An 18,217-nucleotide genomic window follows, 5' to 3' on the forward strand; every position below is an offset into this window, starting at 1 on the left:
AAAAATTTCTAAATGTTGGTAATAAAGTATCACCTCACAATAACTGAATTCCCTCTTTGAGGGATTCTCTCAGAGGATCATGGAACGACACAGTGTTAGCTTGGCGATAAGCATCCTGAGTGAACTCTTCTCACTCTCTGCATCTCTTGTCACAACTGTCTTTTAGGTTAATAAACCAAGGAACCAGGAAACAGGCAATCTTGGTGTTGTTTGTATATTTGAGCATCTGTGGTGAATCCAGGGGGATTTTTATGGGTGTGACAGGCAGAGGGATTTATGGCTTTTGTTATATTTCTTGGTGAAGTCTTTTTACTTTTTAATTAAGAAGACCATTATATAACTATGAAAAGAAAGAAAGGAACTGGAGCCACATATTAATTATGACTCCAGCACTGTGTTAGGCACTTTAATAAGGAAATGTTATTTATATTCCATTTGGGAAAATGGGAGAAACAAGGTAAATAGTTTTGCAGTGTCATGAAGCAGTCAAGACTAGATGTTCAATTCTAGTCTTCAACTCACAAGCTCCCACTTTTATACTCTGTGTGAAAGTCTCTGATCTTGGCAATATCCCTTTTTTCCTTTTAGTTTTGTCTTATATTTGATCATTGTTTTGGGGACAATGATGTTAGGTATCTTTATGGCTCTGTGTTCATATATATTTATACATACACCTGATATTTGTTAGAAAATGTACATGCAGATTTATATGATTATTTTTGGCCAATGATTGATTATACACACACTATGCTATGTATATAAATGTATACTAGCTGTTATATAAGATTACATTATCCATTAATCTGATAGCCATATTGGCTTATTAAATATACTATACTGATGGACCAACACTGGTGCCTAACTATGCATTGATAAGAAATATATGAGTCTATATTTAAGTGATACATATCTGTACTTATATATATATAGTCTCAATATTGTTCATTTTCTTTATATTCATTCATTTTCCTTATTTTTGGCACTTAGGACATGTATAAGATATAATCATATTTACCTCACTATCCTCTTTTTCCACTTCCCACTCCTTATAGTCTTATTCTCCCCAATCCTTTAAAGTCTTTTGTTTGTGCAGGTTTTGTACAGATAGGCAAAGCAGCCATGTGTTCAGAATTATAACAGCCATGTTCTGTTCCAAACACAGCTTTTCATAATGTCATCCCAACTATCAGCTATTATAATCGTTCTATCCTTTCTTCCATGTTGTTCTCAGGGCCTTGTAGGACTATTATAGATGTTCTGTTTAGGGAGAAGGTATTTAACTGTCACGTGTCCTCAACACTTTGAACAGTTATGAGTCTCTCCATTAACTGTTGCATACTACAAAATGCTTTATCTATCTATCTATCATCTATCTATCTATCTATCTATCTATCTATCTATTTATTTGTTTGTTCTGTTTGGGGGTTTTCAAGACAGGATTTTTATGTATAACAGTCATGATTGTCCTGAAACTTGCTTTGTAAACCAGGCTGGCCTCAAACTCACAGAGACCTGCCTTCCTCTGCCTCCTGAGTGCAGGGCTTAAAGGTATGTGCTACCCCACCTGGCTGAAGCTTTTTTTTTTTTCTAACTCAGACATGTTGAAAACTATTTTTCATTATAAAGTTACTAACAATAGGTTTCCTAGACTGAGAACATCTCTGAATTCATAGGACTAACAATGTTTATTTTTATACTTATCTAAGATGCTTCGATCACGTTAATTATATTATTTGTATGTACCTTAATTATCATTACAGAATAAACCCTTGAAGCCAAGACCTTCTATAGTGAGGATGAATATGCTGTTCTGTACATAGAAATTAGAAGAGGTAGATTAAACAGCATATCTTTATGATAAATGCATTTCAAACAATCCTAAGTCTCTTATCAGAAACTTCTTTATTTTTGCAAAAGACAGAGAACATTACAGAAATCCACAACTGGTCATAATTCAGAGAAAGACTTTTCATGGAGTACCCAATCCCAGTTGCTACACATACAACACAATCTCTACATCTAAGCCTCACAAAATATTATTGAAGAAATGTGGAAATACTGTAAGACCAACATCTGTTATGAATACTATCATCTATTGATAGGGAAGCTGTGTAGCTAGATAAATCTTTCCCACCAACCAGTACCTTAATAAACAGCCAGAGACTTAATATTAATTCCAAATGTTTGGTCTGTGGTTCAGGCTTCTTGCTAGCTAGCTCTTTCATCTTAAATTAACCCATTTCTATTAATCTATGTATTGCCACGTGGCCATGGCATTATCAGTCTGCTGGCATGTTGCTCCTTGGGTGCCAGGCTGACATCTGCTCAGACTCCAATATTTTTCAACTCCATTTTCAGTTTGAATGTACTACCTAATCTTATTCTGCCTTGTCATTGGCCAAACAGCTTTATCAACCAATGAAAGCAACACATATTCAGAGCATACAGAAAGATCATCCCACATTACTTCCCCTCTTCTGTCTAATCAAAAAGGAAGGTTTTTGCTTTAACATAGTAAAAATACATATAACAAAATAGTTATCAAGCAAGAATTATAGTTACAATATCAAATCTATTTGTATTTGACAAAATTAAAGGAAAAAATAATCTGTTCTATATTTGTGAGTCTAAAGTTTCATGTCTAATTTCCCTTGTATCATAAACTAGGAAAACTAAATTTTAAGTGTCTAGTCTTCAACTCCATCAAAGACCCCAGGAAGACATAATATTACCTAAGTAAACATGAAGTAAATTATAAGCATCTTCCAAAATTTTAGAAATGACAAAGATATCTGGCTGCCTGGACAGCCACTCAAAGTTTCTTGTACTGTTGGGGCATCCATCTTCAGCCTATAGACTTAGAGTCTCTGGCATATTTTTGGTGAAGCAGGAAATTTGGAGAAGCATTTTATCTGTTTTGGCAAAAGTCATCAGTTGCTTTTTTCTGTGTCCTGAAGAATGCCTGGCAGTTTCTTCTATGAAGCAGGAACCTGAAGGACAATCTCACCCTGTTTTGGTAAAGTTCAGCGGTCATTTTCCTATGAGTCCTGCATGTCCAGTTTATATAACATATTGTCAAACAGTCCAGGCAAGAACAGGTTTTTTTTTTCCCCCAGTGGCTAAACTTTGCCACAAAGAAAGTAAACACCATATGGAGTATCTTCAATGCCCATCATCTTCTCTGAAGTATATTGGTGCTGCCAGGAGCAGACATGTCTCATTGTCAAGAAAAGTTTAGGTTTTTAAAATATTTTAAATGCTATATTCTGTAGGTGTTTGAAGTGTTTGAGATTACCTATCTATCTAAAATATATACCTAGAAGATCTAACTAACATAACTATAAGTTTGACTATTAAGATGACTATTTAGTTGTGTTCTTAATTATATATTACATTTTAAATGAGCTGCATAAGCATAATACCCTAAACAAGAATAGAAATATGCATACATATACATATAAGAAAATTGACCTTAAATTTGTATTAATAAAACAAATCCATATCAATTTAAAGTATTTTGAGATTAACAATTGTTTTTTGGATTAAAGTAGATTCAATAATCTACCCTTTTTTCATCATTTCTATGCCATATACCCCATTTAAATAAAAACATTCATAAACAATGTTTTGGGAATCTGGGCATAGCTTTCTATACTACTTCCTGCTGATTGGGGATGATGATAATCCTATCGGGATCCTGAGAAATTTAGAATTGTGTTCAAATCCTGACTGGCATAGTCTATGATCCTGCATTGTGTCAGGCAGTTACTTTGAAGCTGTTCTGGATGTTGGCTCACCTAGGCCATAGATCCCTTTAGAGACCTCTCAGGGGGTCTTTTTGATAGAATTAACCTAGAAGGAACCCACAGCTTTTCATCTTCTGTGAAAACAAAAGCAGAACCTCTTTTCCAAAGTAACATATCTTCTGACTTAAACCTTGGAATCAAGATATTTCTAAAATATATAGATTGGTTTAATTTAGTAGCCTTTGCAATCAAATGTCTCATAGCAGTTAAAAATCCCAAAGGCAACATAATAATGCACAGTATTCAGACTCTCTGTGTACTTTCCATCTTTATGTGGCTTATTTTATTTTTTATTATTCTATTTTTTGAGGACTTTCTCATCCCTTTTTCTTAAACATATTATAACCCGTTGTGATATTGTGTCCCTCAATATATTGCGCACTCTAATAAACTTATCTGGGGTCAGAGAACAGAACAGTCACTAGATAGACATAAAGCCTATAAAATGGTGGCACACACACCTTTAATCCTATCACTTGGGAGGCAGAGATCCATCTGGATCTCTGTGAGTTCAAGGCCACACTGGAAACAGCCAGGCATGATGGTGATGTACATCCTTAATCTCAGGAAGTCTTGGCAGGGAGCAGAAAAGCATATAAGGTGTGAGGACAAGGAACGAGAGGCTTTTAAGCTTTAATGCTTTTAGTAGCAGTTCAGCTGAGATCAATTCGGATGAGGACTCAGAGGCTTCCAGTTTGAGGAAACAGGATCAGCTGAGAAGTTGTTGAGGTGAGATTAGCTACAGCTTGTTCTGCATTTCTGATCTTTTAGATTTCACTCCAAAACCTGGCTCCCGGGTTTGTTTTATTAATAAGAACTTTTAAGATTTGTGCTACAACCAGTTTAGAGTTTTCTTTTCCATCTAAATCTGTCTTTATTGTGTATCTTTAATCCTTTTCTGACCAGGAGAGTTTTTAAACTGTTAAGCTGCATGGCTAGGATGAAAGGATATCTTTGGCTGCTGGCTCTGCCCCACTCACCTTTCCAACATGACTCAAGTACCAACAAGTCACATTTACCTCCCCAATTTTGGGAAGCAATGTTAACCAGCTGTGTTCTTAAGCACGTGCCTTTGCTCTCAAGCCCATGGGCAGTGGTAGGGACTGGGAGAAGCCTCCTTGTACCATGGCTTGTAGGAGAGACTGTGGGAGCCCACCATACCATCTTTTAGCTGCTGTTAGGAGACTTATCTCTGTGCTGCTGCTGGCATGAGACTGTGAGACTAGGAAGCCCAGTGTGTCTCTGTTTCTGTGCATTAAGAGTCCCTTTTAAGCTTTATCAGGTCTATGTGGATCCATGCCCAACTGTGAGTGCCATTTGTAGCTGGATAATTTTTCCCTCCTGCCAGTACCCAAATAACTAGTCAGAGGCTTAATGTTAATTACAAACTATTTGCTCTATGGCTCAGGTGTCTTGCTAGCCAGCTGTTTCATCTTAAATTAACTCATTTCTATTCATCTATGTATTGCCATGTTGTCCTGGAATTACCAGTCTGCTGGCATGTTGCTCCTTGACATCTGCTCTGACTCCACCATTTTTTATCTTTGCCCTACCTTATTCTGTCTTGCCATTGGTCAAGTGGCTTTATTTATCAACCAATGAGAGCAACACATATTCACAGTATACAGAAAGACCATTTAGACAAAAAGGGGAACATGCTGTGGGATGATACTTCTATATGTTGTGAATATGTGTTGCTTTTATTGGGTGATGAATAAAGTTGCTTTGGCCTATGGCAGGGCAGAATATAGCTAGATGGGGAAGCCAAACTGAATATAGGGAGAAAGAAGGGTGGAGTCAAGAGAAAAGCCATCTAGCCACCCAAGGAGCAAGATGTCAGTAGACTGATAATACAACTATCATGTGGCAAAATATAGATTATTATAAATGGATTAACTTAAGATGTAAGTGCTAGCTATCAATAAGCATGAGTCATAAACCAAACAGCTTATAATTAATATAAGCCTCTGTGTGTTTATTTGGGACTGAGAAGCTTCAGGACACAGGAAAACTTCAGGAAACGGCCACAATGCTGTATCCATGAAATTGCAAAAATATGGTAACTTAAATAAGACCTGCACAATGATAATACCAGTTGGCATACAAACACAAAAAGAGTAATCTCACAAAGCCCTAACCCTGGGTGAAGATGTATAGGCAATTAATAGCTGCTGAGAAATGGAGAGTCAGTCTTTTCTAAGAATGAATCCCTTAATTGGTTACCCAATCTTAATGGTCAGCCTCAACCCACATGAATTTGAGCAAAAGTATAGACTCAAAACACTGTGTTGGTGTGTGTGTGTGTGTGTGTGTGTGTGTGTGTGTGTGTGTGTGTACCAATAATTAAAGAAAAGGTCATGAATTTGAGAAGCATTGGGGAGGAAACAGAGAGTGTTGGAGGTGGGAGGGAGAGTGTGGTAATGGTGTAAATACAGTACTCATGTTTGAAATTCTCAAAAAATATTCAAAAAGCTTTTATACATAAAAAGGAAACAATCAGGCTATGGGATAGTGAAAAACTTTTATATCTGACAGAGGACTGATATTTAGAATGTGAAGAGTTTTCATATAACTAAATAATAAGAAAAAAAAAACCAAATCAATGATTGTCCTGAACAAATAAACTGAGTTCTGAAAACATGAAAATCAAACGGTCAATATGCATATAAAAATTATTCAGCTAGCTATCTCTAGCTATCAGACAACTGTGTTTTAAGCTCCACTGAGATTCAAGGACACCCCAGTTAAATGGTGAACATTAAGGAACAACAATTGTTGGCAAGGAAGTGAACTAAAAGAATTTCCATATAATACAAGTTTTACTGATGGGGAGGGAGAGAGAAACTTATTTAGACACTATGAAAATCAATGTGGAGATTCTCAAAATTAAGGCAGATCTATAACATGACCCATAAATATCACTCCCACTTATTTAATCAAAACACTCCAAGTCAAAACATTACAGCGCACTTGCAAACCAACATTTAATGCAGTAATAGTCACTATACCTAAATAATTTAATTAGGTTGAGTTTCTGTTAAGACAGGAATGACTAAAGAAGATCTAGTACATATATACAATGGAAATTTTGCCATGTATACAAAAATGAAGTTATGTCATTTGCAAGAAAGTAGACCCAACTGAAAATAATCATGTTAGGCAAAGTCAGTCAGTCTCAGAAAGACAAATGTGCCATCCTTTCTCTAATTTGTGGATCCTAGAATTTACAGAAATACATAGAATCTGCATGCTCAAAGTACTGCATGTAATTGTTCAAAATATCTTTATGAAAAAATCATTTAAAATAGTTAATAAAATATATGTTAAATTAAAAGCACATATGTTAATATATGATAAATTTATTAAACATGTTTATCTTGAATGTGTATGTATAACTTTATTAAAATGTTACTGATTAATACAAAATTAATAATAACAAGTAGTCTAATAAAATACAGAAAAGTTTTAATTCTCTTTAGAGAGAACTATCAATCAAGAAAGTGCCTAAATTTCCTCAATAAAGTGTCCATTTGCCAAGCTCTTACCTAGTAGATGGTAAGACTAATAAACTATTGAATGAATAATGCCTGTTTACAATTCATACACACAGGTAATCCCTTTGTAATAGTTTTGAACAATAATTATCATAAACAACAGCAGCAACAGTACTGTCAAACAATCTGTCCAAAGGATGTGGTTCAGCATGACAGACCTGTGTGAGGGTCAGGAATCAGGTACCCTGCAAACAGCAAGAAACTCGACACAGTTCCTTTCCAAACTCTTTGATTACTCTCTTATTTCTAGATCTCCCATTTTCATTCAAAATAATAAAATACTCATATTCATGGATGTCCAGGCTAAGCACTCAACAGCAATAGCCTCCTTTAAAAGAACAAATCGAAATAGTTATTAAAAATTTATACAAGTGACAATTCCTGTAGTAAATAGATGCTAAATGTAAAACTTAAATTTATCTCACTGACATTTTTATTTCTTAATAGTGGTACCTGATGATATTTTTTGGCAAATTAAGCAACAGTGATGATCTGTACCTTATTTTTCCTTCCACAGTTCAATTAAAATAGTTAAGAAATTATGCATCTGAGAACTCTTTCATGTTTTATGAGTACTAGACACTAGCAGGCCTTAGATCTCTTACATGTTACAAATAAGTACTCAGGTTAAGGACATTCTTAGCCTTTGTAAGGAACACAGACTGAAGATAATAGTCAGCCAATGCCAATTAAACATGAAGGTCACACTGTGAACTAATTACATTGTTTTTCCCACAACTCAGAATGGCTGCTTCTCAGCTATCATTTTAATTCAGAAAAGTTTAAACAGTATTAATACATTTCACATCAGAGTCCAGAACTTTTATTTGAGAGTGAGAAAACAGATGATTTCCTCTAGTTAAAGTCTGAAGACACATACTACTATCAGTTTACTTATGACAACTTCTTTCTTTCATGAACACTGTGGGAAAGAATGTTTTCCACTGCTGTTTGTCCAGGCCAGTATCTACAAAAACGTACAAATAATAGTGTCTTAGTTAGGGCTACTATTTTTGTAATGTAACACTATGATCAAAAACAACTTCAAGAGGAAAGGATTCATTTAGCTTACACTTCCAAATCACAGTCCATCAGTAAAGAAAGTTAAGATAGGAACTCAAAGAGGTCAGGAACCTGTAGTAACAAGTCAATTCAGAGGCCATGGAGGGGTGTTACTAGCTTGTGCTCCATGGCTTGCTCAGGCTGCTTGCTTACAGAACCCAGGACCAACACCAAGGGTGACCTCATCAACAATGAGCTGTGCCCTCTCCCATCAATCACTAATTAAGAAAATGTCCTTTAGGTTTTCTTCCAGGACTTTATTGTTTTCTTCCAGGACTTGATTGTTTTTTTTCTAATCTGTTTGCCCTTTCTATTTGTTTCTAGTGTTCTTCCCATTTTTTGTCTTTTCCTCTACACAAGCCTCTCCTTTCTTCATGATGTTATTCATGAGGCTGTATTCTTCTGCTTCTTCCAATTTTTGATGTTCAGGTCTAGATGTTGGAGGCAGACTAGGTTCTGGTGATGCTGTATTGATCTTCATTTGCTCAGCTATGTTCATATCAGCATTGTTTGTAATAGCCAAAACCTGGAAACAACCTAGATGCCCAACTGAAGAATGGATAAATAAATTATGGCACATATACACAATAGAATACTACTCAGTAGAGAAAAACAATGATATCATGAGGTTTGCAGGCAAATGGATGGATCTAGAAAAAATCATCCTAAGTGAGGTGACACAGACTCAGAAAGACAAATATGGTATGTACTCACTCATAGGAGGATACTAGATGTGGAACAAGGATGACTGGACTGCTACTCACAACTCCAGGGAGGTTACCTGGAAAATAGGACCCCAAGAAAGACACGAGGATTGCCCAATGACAGAGAAATGGCTGAGATCTACATGAACAACCTGGACATGTGTGGGAGCAATGAAGGGCGAGGGTCGAGGGAAAGAGAGCCTGTGGGAGCCGGAGATCCCAGCTGGATCAAGAACAGAGGGAGTACAAGGAATAGGAGACCATGGTAAATGAAAACCACATGAGGAAAGGAGGAAACAAAGTGCTAGAGAGGCCCACAGAAATCCACAAAGATACCTCTACAATAGATGGCTGGCTATGATGGAGAGACAGCCGGAACTGACCTACTCTGGTGATGGAATGGCCAAACACGCTAATAGTCATGCCAGAAATCCCATCCAAGGACTGAGGAATCTGGATGCAGAGACCCACGGCTAGGCCGCAGGTGGAGCTCTGGGAATCCAATTAGCGAGAAAGAGAAGGGTTTATATGAGTGAGAATTGTTGAAACCAAGGTTGGATTAAGCACAGGGACAAATAGCCAAATGAATGGAAACACATGAACTCTGAACCAAAGGCTGAGGGACCCCAACTTCATCAGGCCCTCTGAATAGATCTCTGAAGTATTCAAAGGCCACCTGGCCAAACATCCTAATTGTCATGCTAGAAACCCCATCCAGTGACTGAGGGAACCGGATGCAGAGATCCATTGTCAGGCCCCAGGTGAAGCTCCAGGAGTCCAATTGGTGAGAAAGAGGAGGGTTTGTATGAGCGAGAATTGTTGAGACCAAGATTGAAAAAAGCACAGGGACAAATAGCGAAACGAATGGAAACACATGAACTATGAACTAATAGCTGAGGCACCCCCCCAACACACACACTGGATTAGGCCCTCTGGATAAGTGAGACACTTGATTAGCTTGATCTGTTTGGGAGGCATCCAGGCAGTGGGACCTGTCCTCAGTGCATAAGCTGGCTGTTTGGAACCTGGGGATTATGCAGGGACACTTGGCTCAGCCTGGGAGGAGGGGACTGGACCTGCCTGGACTGAATCTACCAGGTTGAACTCAATCCCCAGAGGAGTCTTTGCCTTTGAGGAGATGGGAATCGGGGGTGGGCTGGGGGGAAGGCGTGGGTGTGGTGGAGGGTTGGGAGGGGGGAGAACAAGGGAATCCGTGACTGATATGTAAAATTAAATTTAATAAATTTAAAAAAAATGAAAGAAAAAAAAAAGAAAATGTCCTTTAGGTTTGCCTATAGCCTGATCTTATGGAGGCATTCTCTCAATTAAGGATACTTCCTTTCCAATGACTCTAGGCTATGTCAAGTTGACATATAACTAGCGAGCACAAATGAAACTTGTCAACTTGATATACAAATACATCACTGTTAAGCCATATCCTTTCCTTTCTTGTTAATCCAAAAGATCCTACATTAATAAAGACATCACAATATAAACTTTTTACAAATTTAGAAAGTCCTACAGCCTTTAAAATTTCAAACACATAAAAATTCATTCTTTTTCAAATATCCATTCTCTTTTAAAATACAAACTCTTTTAAAATCTAATGTCTCTTGACTGTGAGCTCCTATAAAATCAAAAATAAGTTAAATACTTCCTTACATTAGAGGGAAGAACTAGGGCACAGCCACAATCAAATCAAAGCAAAACCAATCTCCATCTTTAATGTCTGATATCTAGGATCAACTCACAGTCCTTTGGGGACCACCAAAGAGTTTGGGTCAAGTCTTTTGCTCTGCCCTCTAAAGCATTTAGAGGCTTCTCTTAGAGGACCCAGCTGGCTCCACAGCATTGCTGCTGCTGTTCTTGGTATTCATCCATGGAAATGGCATCTACAAAGTGTTAGGTTGCTCTGCTGCTACTGAGCAGCACTTTCACCAAAAGCCTCTCCTAGGCTCTTTGTGGTATGAAGCTTCAACCTTTCTGCATGACCTCCTTAATCCAAGGACTTCAATTGCTACTGAGCCTACAGCTGCGATTGATGTATTGTGCACCCCGATAAACTTATCTGGGTGTCAGAGAACAGAAAAGCTACTAGACAGACATAGAGGTCAGAAATTGGTGGCACACACACATATACCTTTAATCCTAGCACTCTGGAGGCAGAGATCCACCGGATATCTGTGAGTTCAAAGCCATACTGGAAACAGCCAGGCATGGTGACACATGACTTCAATCCCATGAAGTGATGGCAGGAAGCAGAAAGGTATATAAGGCATGAGGACCAGGAAGTAGAGCCTGGTTAAGCTTTTATGCTTTTAGCAGTCATTCAGCTGAGATTCATTCCAGATGAGGACTCAGGGTCTTCCAGTCTGAAGAAATAGGATCAGCTGAGAAGTTGGAGAGGTGAGGTTAGCTGTGGTCTGTTTTGTCTCTCTGATTTTTCAGCATTCACCCCATTATCTGGCTCTTGAGTTTGTTTTTATTAATATGACCTTTTAAGATTTTTGCTACATAAACCTTCACCAATGGCCTCCCACAGTGCCAAGCCCCAGCTGCTCTCCATGACCCCTTCATACCTTTAAGCCCATTACTAACTGAGTGACTCATACTGCCCAGTTCACCTGCCAGCCTAAGGTACAAGCTTGGCCATCTCTGCAGCACAGCTTCTGTGTGGCGACTCTGAGAAAACAATTACCAGAAATATTTCACCTTAATGATGCTGGTCTAATCAGCTCTAATTTCTCTGCTCCAGCTAACCAGCATCAATTGTCCAGGTACCATAAAAGTTGCACTTCAGTGGTGCTGGTCTCTTCATAATCACAGCTGACTCACTGTTCAGCTGAAGCTGATCAGCTCAGATTCTTAATTCAAAACATTCACTGAATGGTCCAGATAGAATCTTTAAGTGACTCAAACTTTCCTTTGAAACTTCACAAACTAGACCTTCATCATCTTCATTCCTCTTAATGTTCTCACCTTCTACACTTCCATAGAACAGCTCAAAAAGGTTTAATCACCCAGTTGCTTTTCCAGCCCCAAGTTCCAAAGTCCTTCCATAATCCTTCCAAAAATGTTCAGATCTGTCACAGGAACACTCCACTCCTGAGACCAATTTCTGTCTTAGAGTTACAATTGCTGTGATGGAATACCATGACCCAAACAAATTTAGCTATGAAAGGGTGTATTTGGTTTATATTTCCACATCATAGTCCATCATTAAAGGAAGTCAGGACAGGAACTCAAGCAGGGCCAGAACCTAGAGGTAGGAGCTGATGCAAAGGCCATGAAGGAGCATTGTTGCTTACTGGCTTGATCCCATAGTTTGCTCAGCCTGCTCTCTTATAGAACCCAGGACCATCATCCCAGTTATGGCAACAGCCATAATGCAATGGGTCTTCCCACATTAATCACTAATAAGAAAGTGCCCCACAGATTTGCCTAAAGCCTTAGTCTGATAGAGGCATTTTCTCAGTTGAGGCTCCTTCCTCTTTGATGATTTATAGCTTGTGTGAAGTTGACATAAAACTAGCCAGCACAGATATCTTGAATTCATAATCAACCCTCCACAAACAACTATTTAGTCCAATTGATGCTTGGAGATCAGATTTGTAAAAAGCAGTAATTTATGACTAATATCAACTGACTGAATAACAAGTGACCAAGCATTTCAAAGACAGGATTTGTGAGAACTTTGCCTAATTTCAAAGCTGCTTTCATTTGAATTTTTATCAAATGAGCCAACAAGTTACTGTTAAGGCTACAGACATGAATGTCTATGTAGCTGGATGCTTATCATCTGTATTTATGGAAGTAACCTACTAATTGATGATCACAGAAGCTCTTGCAGTACCTACCACTTAGGGGGTCAAAGATTCTTAGAAATGTGCACTTGTCACTGGCTTTTTCATTAGAAGGAGAGACATGCTGTCAACCTTGTGAATCACTGTAAGGTTTTTGATCTGCATCATCAGAAGAATGAATCAGAGGTGGATGGGGGAAGGAAGAATACTGTGAACACCATGGACAAACCTGAAGTGGCACCATTAATATATAAGGTAATTTCTTATATCATCAAAGGGGTATCCTCATACACTAATTCTGTTTATACTGTTAGATGGAGGAAAAATGTCAGGTTCTTAGTTATCCATCCCTTATTGACACTATCTTCATCATGTTTAAATAAAAAATCGTTAGCTTGGAACACCAAGTTTATTTTTTGAAAAAAAAATATTAAAAGGAAGTGCAACTTCACAATGAGATTTAAAGGAAAGTCCAAGGGTCATGAATCAGAACACAGCTCTGACCTTGGCCAACCATGCAACTAAGGAAAACTAACTAGACTCTCAGAAGAATTTGGATATTCTGCAACAAGAATTACCCCAAGGCCTGCTCTGAGTTCCTCAACTGGCTTTTGGGAAGAACCTATAAGTCACTGACCTAAATGAAGCACATTGTAAACCTTAAAAATATCTTGTTTGTAGTAAGTTATTGTTAATGGCTCAGTACAAGTAAATGGTTTTGTTCCAGACATATGCATCCATCCTATCCTCTGAGATTAGAAAAGGATTTGAACAATACAGATCTAACAGATTTTGACCACGGTGTTCACAGTATTCTTCCTTCCCCCATCCACTCTGATTCATTTTTCTTATGATGCAGGTCAAAAACCTTACAGTGATTCACAGACAATATAAGGCCAATGGCAGAATGTCTACCCCCTCCTTCCCATTACTTAGAAAATTACTGTCTTTGATTTCCTTTATCTCTAAGCATATAAAATAGGCAAGTGCATAAAGACTATTATTATTTAAACTGGTTCTTCCACTTAGGATTACAAGATGCAAAACTTTCCCTAGCAATATTCCTTCCTAGATATAGATACAAATTTTGAACCTATATTTTTTTCCTTCCTTTTAATGAGCTTGTTTCAAAGCAGTTGCACTGGTGAGCACCTTTAATTTTGTTTTTCCAAGAAAATGTTGATGTTTTCTTACTTGTGAGGGATAATTTTGCTAAGTTCAAATGTTAGTTTTGGGGGTTTGATTTTCTCAACACTTAAAACTTCACACCACTTTGTCCTTGACTACTGATTTCAGAAGAGCAGATCTATTTCAATTTTGTCCTTATATCCCTAGCAATATGGCCATTTGATTAAGAAATGCCTCCCATGCACTGCACAGACTCAGGCATTTCAACACTTGGTCCCTGGTTGTTTGGGAGGTTAGAGGGAGACACAGTCTTGCTAGAGGTAGTTTGCCACTTCTGACAGACCGTGAGAGTTGACAGCCTCACTGTACATCCAGTTCATTCTTTCTGTTTCCTGTTGGTGGTTGAAGACGTGATTTCTCAGATTCTTGCTCCTACCACCATGCTTGCCGGTTGCTGCTATTTTTTTTCCACTCTTACCATCATGGACTCTTATCCTTCTGAAACCATAAACCAAATAAACAGTTTCTTCCCTGAGTTGCCCTTGGTCATGGGGTTTTCTTATAGCAACAGAATAATAACTAGTACATGAGAATTCCCCTTTCTGCCTTCTTCCAGAATATTCTTGATTTTTGTAGTATGGACAGAATGGGCTTATTTATAGATCCATCGTAACTGTTTATTTACAAACTTAGTCAACACTGGGATCACTATATTTTGTACTGTTATAAATCACTTTCTCAAGAGAAATCACTTAGAGATATTTATTTATGTATTTATTTATTATAATATATATTTATTTGTTTTGTTTAAATATACTGGAGTAATAAATCTATATCATAATGAAAGTCTCTGCTTATCCTGTATAATTTTCTGACCTATTTCCAAGGCTTCCCTCTTTTTGTCCAATTCAATTAACCATATGAGGATTCCAATTATATCATTCCTGTGCCAATGCATGAAGTTGTTGACACTTTTAATTTCAGTTTTTTTAATGTATATTTAGAACTGTTTAATTTTTCCAAAAATAATACTCAGGATTTTTTGTTTATTGAAAAAAGACCTTTTGTATTGCTGTTATAGATTTTTCAAGGTATCCTCACCAGTAGTAGGATTACAGGCAGGAACAGCATGTCTACTTTAATTTACATATTTAAGCAAGTAGATAATATGGTTTACAAACTAACATGATTTGATATATGAAATGCTTAGTGTTCAAAAGTATACTACCCAGTGCTTAGTATATTCACAGTCTTCTGTGTCGGAGAGTTTGACCAGTTTAAGAATACTGTTACCATGAAGAAGAGAAGTCTATCCCCTTCAGCAGACATTCCCCTCTATCCCCAACGCTCCACTTGCCCTAGCATTACACACTAAACAAAAATAATAGACTGTCTACTTCTATAAATTTATATAATCTGCATATTTTATATGGATGGAATTTGACAGCGTATGCTCTTTTTGTTCTATGCTTTAGCATAATACAAAATCCATATTTTGCAGAAATACTATTATTCTTACATAATTAATTTTTGTAACTATTGTGAGTGAGATGACTTTTGTTTCTTTTAGAAACATGCTGCTAAAGTACACAAGTTGTTAAATTTATAAATGGACAAATGATCTAAACAGACATGTCTCAGAATAAGAAACAAAAGTGACCAATAAACATAGAAACATCATTAGCCATAATAGTAGTCAAATAAAAACTGTAATAAAAATAACACCTCACCCTAACTGGAATGATTATAATGAAAATAAATGATAAATGCTGGTGTGTATACAGAGACATAGAAACTCACACAATGTGAGTGGGAACATAAATTACTGTAATCATTATTAAAAATTCAGGGACATTCTAAAAAATAACTGAAAAGTAGAACTACCAAATGATGTGGCTATTCTCCTTCTGAGCTTATACTCAAAGGAAATACAATTGTGGTATTACGTGTATTACTGCAATCTCCTGTCTACTGCAGCCCTATTCATGACAGCTGAGATATGTAATCAACTTTGGTCCCCAAACTAGATGAATAGATAGAGAAAATGTGGAAATACATACAACAGAATCATTTTCACCCACAGAGAAGTATACAATTCAGTCATTTGCAGCATAATGCATATAATTAGAGAACGTTATACTAGATCAAAAAAAAAGTCAGACACAGAATGGCACGTATTACACATTCTCATATGTGGAGGCTAAAAATGTTGACATGCAAACTCAGTAGAAATTAGCTGATATTTGGAAGAGGTATGTGAGGAAAGTGGGGGAGGGATATAATTGGTGTGCAGTATGTGCATATATGAAAATATCACACTATGCCCCAATAACAAAGTTAATAAATATTAACCAAAATTAAAATAATACTCTTAAGAATAAAGCATGTGAGATGAAGAGAACAATGTTACAACTTGCAAAAATAAGAGGGTAAATATAGTTGTTCTTACGCAGGTCTAGTATAAAATCTCAAGAACATTAAATTACATTTTAACACTTCCTTAGTGAGTTACAAAACAATCTCACTTCTTTTGTGTGTAAAGGTACGTGCCTCATAGAATTTTTCTTTTAAAGAATTATTTGTCTATGCCAAAGAAACATGAAATTATTTTTCCCAGAGATGTTGGTAGAGAAAAAAAGAGAAGATTAAATATAATGGGGGGTATCTGAGAAGCCACATGAGAGTTCAAAACTGGTTAAAATTAGGTATGAAATGTATATCCTATAAGTGATACATGCATTTGCACATGCATGTGTACACACACACACACACACACACACACACAAACGATTTATACAAATATGTGTGTTGAACATGCAGTTTTCAAAAAAGAACAGACCAGTGACAACAGATGTAGGAGAAAACATTGCATTGATCTCAGACTCTGAGCTCCTCTACAGTGGGTTATCACATGCCCAACACTCATGTTAGTAGAATAGTGGGGAAAGGGTGTGTCTGAATCTGAGCAATGGATTATTTTTTTCACTTAAATGCAAACAGTTCAAAAGCAGATTCTGCTATTAACTAAATCTGACACAATCTCCTCATGGGAGATACTCTCTCATAATGAAAACATTCAGTATAAAAGAACATTAACAATGGCTATTTTACCCTCTAATACATTATTAGTGCTACTATTCTTGTTACATCTAACACAACTAAGAGCAGAATATTTTAGAAAGTTTGTGCATATATATATGCACAATGACTTTATATTTATAATCACAAGTTCTATTTTATTATCTAGCTTTATATTAAATATCTGGAGATTTTTAAGTGTTCATTTCTCAGGATCCACACTTATTAATTGTTTCTCTCAAATTAACTTGGTTCTTCATTTCAATGGTGAAAAATTTAGATTATTAAGATGAGTATGAAAAAGAAACTCTTGGTGGCTTACCATCTACAGTAGAAAGTTAATGGTTTTATTGCTTGTCTTTGTACACTTTCCTGTGCATGTATACAAATGAACATATTGGAGTAGCTGGTAAAACAAATGTTAAAAATAGAAATTAAAGTGGAAGTCTTGTTTTTAGAGGGGCCTGTTGAACAGTAGCTAACACCCTGCTGAACAAGCATGAGGATCTGAGTTTGGATCCCTGGCACCAATGTAAAAACTGGCATTTTGATGCTTTTCAGTAACCCAACAATGGATGACCCAGATATATAGATGTCTGGAGCATGCTGGCTAGTTCCCCTGGCTAAAACAGCAAGTTTCAGGTTCAGTGAGAGACCTTGTCTCAAGAAAGAAGACAGATGTTAGAATCTTTCTGCTCCATCTTAAGCAATTGTCCCTGAGCCTTGGGGAGAAGGTGTAATAGACAAGTGCTGCTATTGCTAAGCTCCCCACACAATGATTCTCTGCACTTTGTCCACGTGGGAGTGTCTGAGTTAACCAAGCCCCCCCCACCACCACCACACAAAGAAACCTTGAGCTCTGGAGAACCAGAGCAAAACAGTGTCTTTAGACATGACAGGACTGCTTCCCTCAAGAGCTCCCTCCGCTGTGCTTGCCTGCACAAAATATCTATGACTTTTCAAATTGTGATTCTTACAGTCCATTAAAAAGTTAATAATTTGAATCATACATTTCATGTTTTAATTTATTACTACCACTTGACAAGTAAGAGTTGTATGTATTTCTCAGTGATGTGTCCATT

This window comes from Peromyscus leucopus, chromosome 2, assembly GCF_004664715.2.
Source record: "Peromyscus leucopus breed LL Stock chromosome 2, UCI_PerLeu_2.1, whole genome shotgun sequence".
Taxonomy (NCBI): Eukaryota; Metazoa; Chordata; class Mammalia; order Rodentia; family Cricetidae; genus Peromyscus; species Peromyscus leucopus.